At 42.1% G+C, this 12,008-nt stretch overlaps 1 protein-coding gene across 9 annotated transcripts in view; it reads right to left on the reverse strand.

The window, feature by feature from the left end:
- Positions 1-12,008, reverse strand: part of LOC140187762 (derlin-2-like) — a 101,967-nt gene that overhangs the window by 69,585 nt on the left and 20,374 nt on the right. The gene's annotated exons all lie outside the window — the stretch shown is intronic.

Below are 12,008 nucleotides of genomic sequence, written 5' to 3' on the forward strand. Positions count from 1 at the left end.
CTGAGTGGTGAAAAATCAATCTCAGCCACAGTCCTGCTGAAACGTTGACTGTACTTTTTTCCATAGATGCTGCCTGGCCTGCTGAGTTCCTCCAGCATTCTGTGTGTGTTGCTCAGCCATTGTGTTCATCAACCTTGATTGACAGGAATTTACCCAATCATCCCTAGTCAAGTATATTGCCATCATTAACTACATCCCAATTCAAAAGTAATGTGTTGTCAGTTAATCAATCACACTGTCAACTTCCACAAAATTTCAAATGATAGTTGGTTAAGGAAAGCTAAGGTTCATGAATCCAAAAGAATTGGCTCTGTGGGTGGAAGTAAACAGTGATGGTCACAGAGTTTTGTCACTGAGCTTAGGAAAATTAGTTCCCAGTTTTTGGATTTTGTGATGTATTCTTAACTTAACATAGGGCAATTAATTAAAGCAGCACACTGGGAATACTGAAATTGCAACCAGAATTTATACTGAGGAAGATACCAATGGACTGGTTACAGCAACACAAAAGTGAGGTAATCCATCTGGAGAAGAGTTTAGAATCTAAAATAAATGGTCCTGTGAAGAAGTGTAGAGTACCAAAGGAATTGTAGAATATTGATCCACACGTAAAACAGGGAGATATAGTCACATATACACTCAGTGGCCACTTCATTAAGTACACCTGTACACTTGCAAGTTAACGCAAATATCAAATCAGAAATATCTAATCAGTTAATTGTGTCATCAACACAATGCCTAAAAGCATGCAGACATGGTCAACAGGTTCAGTTGTTGTTCAGAACAAATATCAGAATGGGGAAGAAATGTGATCTAAGTGACTTTGACTATGGAATGAGTGTTGGTGCCAGACGAGGTGTTTTTGGGCATCTCAGAACTCCTGGTCTCTTGGGATTTTCATGTACAACAGCCTCTAGAGTTTACAGAGGATGGTGTGAAAAACATCCAGTCAGCAGCAGTTCTGTGGGCGAAAGCACCTTGTTAATGAGAGAGCTCAGAGAATAGACAGACTAGTTCAAGCTGATAAGGCGGCGACAGTAACTCATAACTATGTATTACAACAGCAGAAAACCACACTCCTGTACCTGTTGAAGTGGCTACTGAGTGTAGAATATAGAAAGGGAACTTGGTGGGCCAGGCACTATGTATGAGGGAAATGGACAGCTGACATTTTGAGTAACTGTCCATTTCCCTCTATAGAAGCTGCCTAACCCACTGAGCTGCTACAGCACTTTTCAGGTTGCCTCAGATCCCAGCATCTTTCATCTCCAGTGTTTCCACGTGGGATACATGCCACAGAATACCACAGGAGGGAGGTCAAGTAGCACCACACCAAACACCTGGAAGGGCACAGCTGAAATACCATGCAGAGCTCTGATCGGCATCGGCACACAGCAATGCACAAATCCCAGCAGAGGGTGGCACACAAGGGACTACCTCACAATGCCAGAGACCCCCTACAGACCAAAGCTCTGCAGCTTGGAGTTCGGTAGGTTAATCGGGTGCTGTAAATTGACCTTTTACTGTGTGAGTGAAGGGAAATTTATGAGAAAGTGAGAAATAAAGGTGATTAATATAGGATTAAGTGTAAGTAGGTATCAGTACAAAGGGGTCGACTTTCTGAGAATGTGATAATGTTAAAGAGGGCAGAGATTTAAAATTTCAGAGCTACAGCATTGGAGTCATGGAAAGTCCTACATTTTGGGAGTGTTTTCTTTAGAACAAAGGACCCAAGGAAAGATTCATCTGTGTAAAGCAGATGTTTAGACAAAATGGAAGGACACAATCCATTCCACTTAGTAGCAACATCAGTAATGGAGGGAATATTGATTTCTTCCCCCATAAAACAGCATCATGGGGGGGGGGGCTGAAATATGCTCCAACAAGGGCAACAGAAGGAGAACGGTTGGCAGGCTTAACTGTTTGGGCCAAAAAGGCCTTCTTCTGTACAAAACACTTCATGATTTAAAAGGCATTTACAGGTACATGAACAGATGGACTGGAGGGATATACAGTACCAATAAAAAATTAGAAGATTTCATGTTTTATTGTTTTACAACATTGAATCACAGTGGATTTAATTTGGCTTTTTTGACGCTGATCAACAGAAAAAGACTCTTTCATATCAAAGTGAAAACAGTTCTCTACAAAGTGATCTAAATTAATTCCAAATGAGGCCACACTCAGGTTGGAGAAGCAACACCTTAGATTCCATCTATGTAGCCTCCAACCTGATGGCATGAATATTAATTTCTCAAACTTCCAGTTATGCTGTCCCTTTAGCATTCCCCATTCCCCTCTCTCACCTCTTTCTCCTTACCTGCCCATCACCTCCCTCTGGTGCTCCTCCCCCTTTTCTTTCTTTCATAGCCTTCTGTCCTCTCCTATCAGAATCTCTAGCCCTGCATTTCTTTCACCAATCAACTTCCCAGCTCTTCACCACCCTTCCTCCCCCTCCCGGTTTCATCTATCACCTTGTGTTTCTTCCTTCCCTCTCCCACCTTCTCACTCTGACTCCTCATCGTTTTTTCCTTCAGTCCTGATGAAGACTCTTGGCCCAAAATGTCGACTGTACTCTTTTCCATGGATGCTGCCTGGCCTGCTGTGTTCTTCCAGCCTTTTACATGTGTTGTGAGATATACCAGCGAGTTGAGTGGTGTCACAGCAATGATCTTACACTTAATGCTAGTAAGATGAAAGAGCGGACTGTGGACTATAGGAAGGGTAAGACAAGGGAATATGAAGCAGGGATCAGAAGTGGAAAGAGTGAGCAATTTCAAGTTCCTGGGTGTCAAGTTCCCTGAGGATCTAACCTGGTCCCAACATATCAATGCAGCTATAAAGGCCGCAAGACAGTGGCTATATTTCATTAGGAGTTTGAAGAGATTTAGTTTGTCACCTAAAACTAAATATAAACTTATATAGATGTACCACTGAGAGTATTCTGACAGGCTGCATCACTGTCTGGTAATGACGTCTACTGCACAGGGCCAAATGGTGCTACAGAAAGTTGTAAAATTAGTCAGCTCCATCTTGGGTACTAGCCTCCATAATATCCAAGACATCTTCAAGGACTGGTGCCTCAGAAAGGCGGTATCCATTATTAAGGACCCAGGACATACCCTCTTCTCATTATTAACGTCAGGTAGGAGGTACATCAGCCTGAAGATGCACACTCAGCGATTCAGGAACAGCTTCTTCCATTCTGCCATCCGATTCCTAAACAGACATTGGAACCCATAAACACTCAGTCACTTTTTTTAGAGAGAGATATATATATATATATATATATATATATATATATATCTCAATTCTGTTTCACACTTTTTAATCTAACTATTAATACACATATTTACTGCAATTGATTTACTTTTCTCTTTCTATATGATCGTGTATCGTATTACATTGCACTACACTGCTGCACGTCAGACTTGGCTATAAGCAGCACTAGGGCCCCACAGGGGACTGACCGCACTAGCTTCCTTGCTGTTTACCCTGTATACCTCAGACTTCAGATACAACACTTGAGTCATGTCATCTGCAGAAGTTCTCCGATGACCCAGCAATAGTTGGGTGTATAAAGGGAGGACAGGAGGATGAATACAGGACCCTGGTGAAGGACTTTGTCAAATGGTGCAAGTTGAATCATCTCCAGCTCCGCATCATTTCGACAGAGCAGATGGTGATGAACTTTAGTGAGACTAAACCTGCACTGCTCCGTTACTACTGATGGTGAAGATGTGGATGTGCTGAGGACCTACAAGTACTTGCGGCTGCACGTGGATGACCAACACAGAGGCTATATACAAGGAGGGCCAGAGTTACCCTTCTTCCTGAGGAGACTGAGGTCCTTTGAAGTATGCAGGCCTCCCCTTCACATGTTCTACCAGTCTGTCGTCAGTACAATCTTTTATATGGTGATGTGTTAAGGCAATGGCATCAACGGGTGATACCAACAGGCTCAATAAAATGATTAGAAAGGTTGTGAACAGCTGTCAAAACTGGACACACTGGAGACTGTGGTAGAACAAAGGACCCTACAGAAAATCCTGGCAATTCTGGACATTGTTTCTCACCCTCTGCGTGCCACCTTGGCTGAACAGAGGAGCACTTTTAGTAATAGACTAAGACAACGGCACTGCTCCAAAGAGCGCTATATGAGGTCATTCTTACCCTCAGCCATTAAGCTCAATAATGAGTCAACCTATAGCAGGAGAAGTGATAACCTCCTCCTGTTAGACTGTTTGAGGCAACTTGATTTTTTAATTCTTTCTTACTTCTCTTCTAATGTTTGTAATCTGTGCACTTTTAATGCTACTGTGACACTAATTTCTTTTGTGTTTAATAAAGTATCTATCAGAAGGCGCTTGATAAGGTGCCACATACAAAGCTGCTCAACAAGATAAAATCCGATGGCATTACAGGAAAGTTACTGGCATGGACAGCGGAATGGCTAACAGGCACGAGGCACAGGGTGAGAATAAAAAGGCTCTTTTCTGGTTGGCTGCCGGTGACTAGTGGTGTTCCTTAGAGGTCAGTATTGGGACCACTGCTTTTCACATTGTCAGTCAATGATTTAGATAATAGAACGTATGGCTTTGTGGCAAAGTTTGTGGATGATACGAAGATAGATGGAGGGGTAGGTTGTGCTGAGGAAGCAATGCGATTGTAGCAGGACTTGGACAGATTGGAAGAATGGGCAAAAAGTGGCAGATGGTATTAGTGGTAGCATCTGTTAGTCTCGCGAGACCATGGATCTGCGCCTGGAAAAGGCTTGCTTCAGTCTGTGTTGGTAGGGCAGCGTCTGTTGTGGCTGTAGAGGCCCATATGGGAGTGACAATCTCGGCTGCAGCGACTGCACTTGAAGGCACTGTCCTCCAGTGTGGTCTTTGTGCTGTTTTTTTCAGCAAGTGCACTTTTCTTCAGCAGCAAGCCTCAGCTTCTCTCCTCCTCTTTTTAGACCTCTGCGTAGTTCCAGCCTCCCACCTCTCGATGTTCATGTTCAGTGATTTCATGTCTGTCTTGCAGACCTCTTTGAAACGAAGACGGGGTCGCCCTTGTGCTCTCTTGCCGGAGACCAGTTCCCCGTACAGCAGGTCTCTCGGGATCCTCCCGACTGACATGCGGTGTACGTGGCCCAGCCAGCGGAGACGGCGTTGTTGGAGCAGGGTGAGGAGGCTGGGTATCCGGGCGTGGGCCAGGACCTCATTGTTGGGAAATGTATGATAATGCATTTTGGTAAAAGGAACAATAGTGCAGATTATCTAAATGGGGAGAAGGTTCAAACATCAGAGGTGCAGAAGGGATGTAGGAATCCTTGTGCAAGACTCCTAGAAGGTTAATTTACAGGTTGAGTGTATGGTAAAGAAATCAAATGCATTGTTGACAATTATTTCAAGGGGAACAGAATATAAAAGCAAGGAGATAATGCTGAGCCTTTATAAGGCACTGGTCAGGCTGCATAGAGTACTACCAACAGTTTTGGGCCCCATATCTCAGAAAGAGTCTGTTGTCAATGAAGCGAGTCCAGAGGACGTTCACGAGGATGATCCCGGAAATGAAGAGTTTAACATACGAGGAGCGTTTAGCAGCTTTGGGCCTGTACTCACTGGAATTTAGAAGAATGCAGGGGCATCTCACTGAAACCTACTGAATGTTGAAAGGACAGGGTGGATGTGGAGAGGATGTTTCCTATGGTGGGGGTATCCAGAACTAGAGGGCACAGCCTCAAAATTGAGGGGTGACCTTTTAGAACAGAGGAAAGCAGGATTTTTTTTAAGCCAGACTGTAGTGAATCTGTGAAATACTCTGCCACAGACTGCGGTGGAGGCCAAGTCCGTGGGTATATTTAAAGCGGAAGTTGATCACTTCCTGATCAGTCAGGGCATCAAAGTATATGGCGAGAAGGCAGGTGTATGGGGTTGAGTGGGATCCAGGATCAGCCATGATGGAATGGCCTAATTCTGCTCCTATGTCTTATGGTCTCACCTCTCTCTCTGCCAAGTTAACAAATGTCACAACACATGCTGATGATAATAAACCTGATTCTGAAGAGAACAGAGAAAATTTACAAGGGTGTTGCCAGGTCTGGCAGACCTGAGTTATAAGGAAAGGTTGAAAGGTTAAATGTAGAAGATTGAGAAGAGACTTGACAGAGGTAATATAAAGTAAATATAAAATAATAATAGGGTAAATACAAGCAGGCTTTTTCCATGAAGGTTGGGTAGGACTACAATCAGAGATCATGGGTTAAGGATAAAAGGTGAAAAGTTTAAGGGGAACATGAGGGGAAACTTCTTCACTCAGAGGTCACGAGAGTGTGGAACGAGCTGCCAGCACAAGTGGTGCATGCGAGCTTGATTTCTACATTTGGATAGGTACATGGATGGTAGGGGTACGGAGGGCTATAGTCCCGGTGTAGATCGATGGGAGTAGGCAGTTTAAGTGTTTTTGGGATGGACTAGAGTGGCCAGGGGACCTGTTTCTGTGCTGTACTTTTCTATGACTCTGTGCTCAATGGTGGGAAAGGCTTTCCTTGTGATTAACTGGATCACAACCAGTACTTTTTGTAGGATTTTCCATTCAAAAGCATACTAGGCTGTAATGCAGCCGATCAATATACTCTCCACTTCACATTTATAGAAGTTTGACAAAGTTTTAGATGCCATGCTGAATCTTCGCAAATTCTTAAGGAAGTAGAGGTGCAGACAGATGAAAAATTCAGGCAGGAGGAGAGAGAGCAGCGCGCCACATGTGCGCAGCCATCCAGTGAAAAATGATATCGTATCCGTTAAATAGGGGCCGTGGACAATTCTGATTTGATGGAGACGGATGTGAAAGCACAGAGGAACATCTGGAAAATTTTCTGAAACGCTCGTTCGCTGCTGTCATTACTGCGCGGTCGGGAATCTTCCGGAGGGAAGGCCTCAAAATCCCCGGCTTTGCCTGCTGTTGGCGACCGAGATTGAGGTTGAATCGTTCGGAAAGAGATGGCGCTCAGTACTCGGTGTCGGAGAGCTGGTTCAGAGGCTCGAAGTTTTCGGATGACTCAGAGACGGGTTGTGGTCGGCGTGGCAGGGAGAGTTTTCTTCCTTCTCCCGTCTGCGTGAGATCTGGGACATTTGAGGGACTTTGAACTTTTTACTGTGCTCATGGACTTCTTCATCAAGTTATGGTATTGTTGCACTGTGGTAACTATATGTTATAATTATGTGGTTTTGTCAGTTTTTTCAGTCTTGGTCTGTCCTGTGTTTTGTGATATCACACTGGAGGAAATATTGTATCATTTCTTAATGCATGCATTACTAAATGACGATAAAAGAGGACTGCATGTCTTCATAATCTAAAATTAAGATGTGAATGAGGAATATCCTCACAAGAGGGTTCGTATGTGAGTATTGTAAAAGCATGTCCAGAGATAAGGGAAGTATAAATACCTTCCTCATGACAGACACTGCATCAAGAAGCTTTTCATAGTGGTCCTTGTGCATTAAATCCTTCAAGTCAAATGAAGTCATTTGAATAGTGATGAACATGGTTCAATGAACAACCCACAGAATAAGGCATTTAAGCAGGTGGCTATTGAAATGAGGCAGAACTGATACTATTCTTGGCCTGCCAAGAGTACTAAAAATATGGTTTCATACTTTCAGTTCAAGGATGAAACTACACAGTTTCACTGCTGCTTAACCATTGGCTAACATCAGATACGTCATATTTTCACTTTGCATACCTTGTACAATTATGTACATGATTAATTGTAGTAACTTGTTTATGAACCAATAAACCAATTTGGGTAATGGATGATCTTTAAAGAATTAAAATTGTATACTAATTGATGAAGATAACCCTCTACCAATCTGTCAGCTAAGAAGAGCCAGAACAGAAGACCAGTACAGTGAAGTTAGAATAGTAAAAAACTTGGCAGAGAAATTTCAGGTTTGATCCATGTCCTTCAGAATGGATTTATGTTTTCAATAACAGCTTTGGTAAAACACCATAGTGCATTTTCAGATGGCACTTGTAACCCTATGCTGTGCCCCTCTACAATGTGTTGTCAATCAAACAAACTGCTTTGTCTGGGTGGTGCTGTTAGAGTGAGGCTACGTCCACACTACGCCAGATAATTTTGAAAACAAAGCTCTTTCTTTTCATTTTGCCCTCCCGTCCACACTGAGCCAGCGTTTTCAGCCCCTGAAAATGGAGATTTTCAAAAACACTCTCCAGAGTGAATAAATCTGAAAATGCTTAATATCCGGCGTAGTGTGTACGGGTAAACAGAGAGATTTAAAACGCTGTCATGACAACACCACAACAACAATGCTTTTTTCTGCTTCTGCTTGGTACTGCGCAAGCTGTTATAACGCGCAGTCGGTGTGAACGGCGTGACAGCTAAATTGTAAAGTGAGCTTTTTTGACTATTTAAATATGCTGTCATGACGTGCCGGAACAGATGTTCGTTGTTTTCTTGAACGCCACCACCTAACAATTTCAGAACAGACAGACGAGACTGAAACCAGAAGGGTTAGAAATGTACTCACCAAATACTTTGACCCATAGCTTACTGAATAAATAAGTTTATTCACTTTGCCCTGTTTTCTGTCTTTGCTTGTATGAAGGTGGTTTACCTATTTATGCAAGTACTTCTCTGACAATGGATGTGTAACAGCCTAAAGTAACATTGTATGGAAATACAAGATAACGAGAGGACTTCCGGGTCATTAAGGGAATGGCGGCGTAAGGAAAAGGTCTCTCTACAAAAAAGAAGGTAAACTGCCCCATAATCGAATTTAGACAAATACTTAATATTGAATAACTATATTAATAAAAGGGGCAAGGATGATGGCTAAGAACAAGATTAAAAAGTCCGCTCCGAAGGCTGATAAACATAAAGAGACGCAGCAAGGCGACGGGCCTAGCTCCCCCACGGCAAGCCAGGACGGAGATAATGAGGGGGAATCAGTGACTCTGTCCTTGATTCTCAGAGAGATTCGCGAGTTCCGACAAGATAACAGCAAACAGCTGGAAGATACTAAAGGAGAAATAGTAAAAACTAACTCGCGGATAGATGAAGCCGAAGCGAGGATTGTTGGAATTGAAGAGAAGCTACAAAACGCAGAGGAGGTGATAGCAGAAATGCTGAAGCTGCAAGACCAGCTCCAGTGGAAACTAATAGATCAAGAAGGCCGCTCGAGAAGGGAAAATGTGAGGATTTACGGAGTTTCCGAAGGAACTGAAGGTAAACCCGGATTGATGATTCCCTTCGTGGAGAAGCTACTTAGAGAGAACCTTGATATACCGGCCGCAAAAGACCTACAGATAGAAAGAGCTCACCGTGCGTTGGCACCACAGCCTCCAGCAGGCGCCCAGCCCAGATCGATTCTGGTCAGATTTCTGTTACAGAACGAAGGAAGAGGTGCTTAAAAGGGCATGGCAAAAGAAAGGTTTCATGTGGAACAACTGTAAAATCAGCTTAGACCACAACTACGCACCGGGGATTCTTGCCAGACGGAAGGAATATACGGAAACACGGAGAGTCCTGAAGGAAAACAACATCAGATTCCAGACCCTGTATCCAGCTCGGCTGAGAGTCTTTTACGACGAAGGGACAAAAATTTACGCTACGGTGGAGGAGGCAACGTCGGACCTGGCGGACCGGGGACTACCTATTAAAGTTATCACCCAACCGGAGTCGCTACTGGAGAGGATTCAGCAGAAGTCGTGGCAGTTAGTGGGGCGAGGACACTCCACACGAACCAGAGTGTCAAACTACAAGGAAAAGCTGCAAATATTCAGACGCGAATGTACAGAGAACACAGATTAATTAAGAGAAATGACTGAAAAGAGTAAATCGGACTTAAAGGTAAAATGAAAACTGGTAACTGAAAATAAACTAGACGGAATAACTTGAATGATAGCAATATGGTCAAGACATAAATAGGAGAAAATTCTCTATGATTATTCAAACTGCTGAGGGCCCTCTAACGCGGTGAAGATAGAGGTTATCCCTCCGAACTGAAGCAGGTCGGTGCTCAGGCCTCACTGTGGGAAGTCGGGAAAAATTTTCAAATGTTGCACGTTCAAAAATGTCTAGGGTGTGGTTATATGTCTTGGTTTACTGTTGAGAAGGGATTGCTTACTGTTTGGTTAGAAAAGGAGAGTTTTTTTTTCTACTAGAGAAAAATGCAAACTGAATTGGTAAAAATAATTTCCTATAATGTTAATGGGGTTTTGAATCCAATTAAAAGAAATAAGATTATGTCTAAATTGAAAAAAGAGAGGGCACAAATAGCTTTCCTCCAGGAAACACATATGAGCCAATCTGAACATGGAAAATTAAAAAGAATGGGCTTTAAGCATGTATTTTATTCATCATATAAATTGAGTCACAAAAGAGGGGTAGCTACTTTAATATCAAGTACTCTTAATTATGAACATATTTCAGAGACTAGAGACAAAGAAGGACGGTTTGTAAAAATCACAGGAAGAATAGAAGGTACAGAAATAACATTGCTGAATGTTTATGCTCCTCCAGGTTGTGAATGGTCATTTTATAGACACATTTTTGACCTAATGGTCAGTTCTCAAGGGGTAGTAATTTGTGGAGGGGATTTTAATATTAGATTAAATCCTATATTAGATTCTTCAAGAATAGTTACTCAGAATAAACCTCTGACTCGGAAAGAGAATTCATTGATGGAGGAGTTGGGAATTATAGATGTCTGGAGGGAATTACACCCTACTAGTAAAGATTATACATATTACTCTTTCCCTCATTCAGCCTATTCAAGGATAGACTATTTCTTTATCTTTAATACAGATAGACTCAGGATAAAAAACTGTAATATTGCAACAATTGATCTGTCGGATCATAGCCCAGTCTCTATGTCTCTAATCCTGGAAAGGAAAATGAGGAAAACACTATGGAGGCTAAACTCACATATACTCAATAACCCGAAAGTAATGGAGAGATTAAGGGGAGAAATCAAAGAATATCTAGACCTTAATGACACGGGAGAAACATCACCAGTGATCTTATGGGATACATTGAAAGCTGTACTGAGAGGGAAAATTATTTCCATTACCACTCACATGAAAAAAATCAATGCACAAAAATTAGCAGACCTTCAAGGAAAATTAAAACAACTTCAAGTTGTAGATAGCAACAAAAGTAATTCAAATCGTAAACAGGAAATTAGGAAATTGCAAAGTGAAATTGACGATATTTATACGTTGGAAGCTCAAAGAAATTTTCTTTACCTGAGACAAAAGAATTATGAAGTAGGAGGTAAATCAGCTAGATTATTAGCATATAAATTACAAAAACAACAAGCAGACAATACAATTCATAAAATAAAGAATCCAAAGACAAAGCTTGTGGAGAGTACAATAGGGAAAATTCAAGAGAGTTTTGAAACATATTATCGAGAGCTGTACTCCCAACCCCGGGACCCCAATGAGCCCTATATAGACAGTGTATTGAATTTTTTAGATCTACCTAAACTTACAGATTTACAAAATGAAAGTTTATTAGAACCAGTAACTGTCAAAGAACTGAACGTGGCCATCTCTAGGTTAAAGGCTGGAAAGTCCCCGGGTTCTGATGGGTTTACCTCAGAGTGGTACAAGTCCCTGAAGACACAGTTAGCCCCATTACTACTTAACACCTTTAATTGGATCTTGCAGAGAGGAGAAACTCCACCTTCCTGGAGAGAAGCGATTATTTCAGTTATTCCTAAAGAGGGTAAAGATAAACTAGAATGTGGCAATTATCGGCCGATCAGTGTTCTTAATTTAGATTACAAACTATTTACATCTATATTAGCGCGCAGATTGGAAAAGCTTTTACCTGGCCTAATCCACTTAGACCAGACTGGATTTATTCAACAAAGACAAACACAGGACAACATAAGGAGAACTCTGCACATATTAGAACAGGTTAATAAGAACGAGACAGAGACAATGGTAGTAGGATTGGACGCTGAGAAAGCTTTTGAGTCGGTTAGTTG

This window comes from Mobula birostris, chromosome 25 (genome assembly GCF_030028105.1).
Source record: "Mobula birostris isolate sMobBir1 chromosome 25, sMobBir1.hap1, whole genome shotgun sequence".
Lineage (NCBI taxonomy): Eukaryota > Metazoa > Chordata > Chondrichthyes > Myliobatiformes > Myliobatidae > Mobula > Mobula birostris.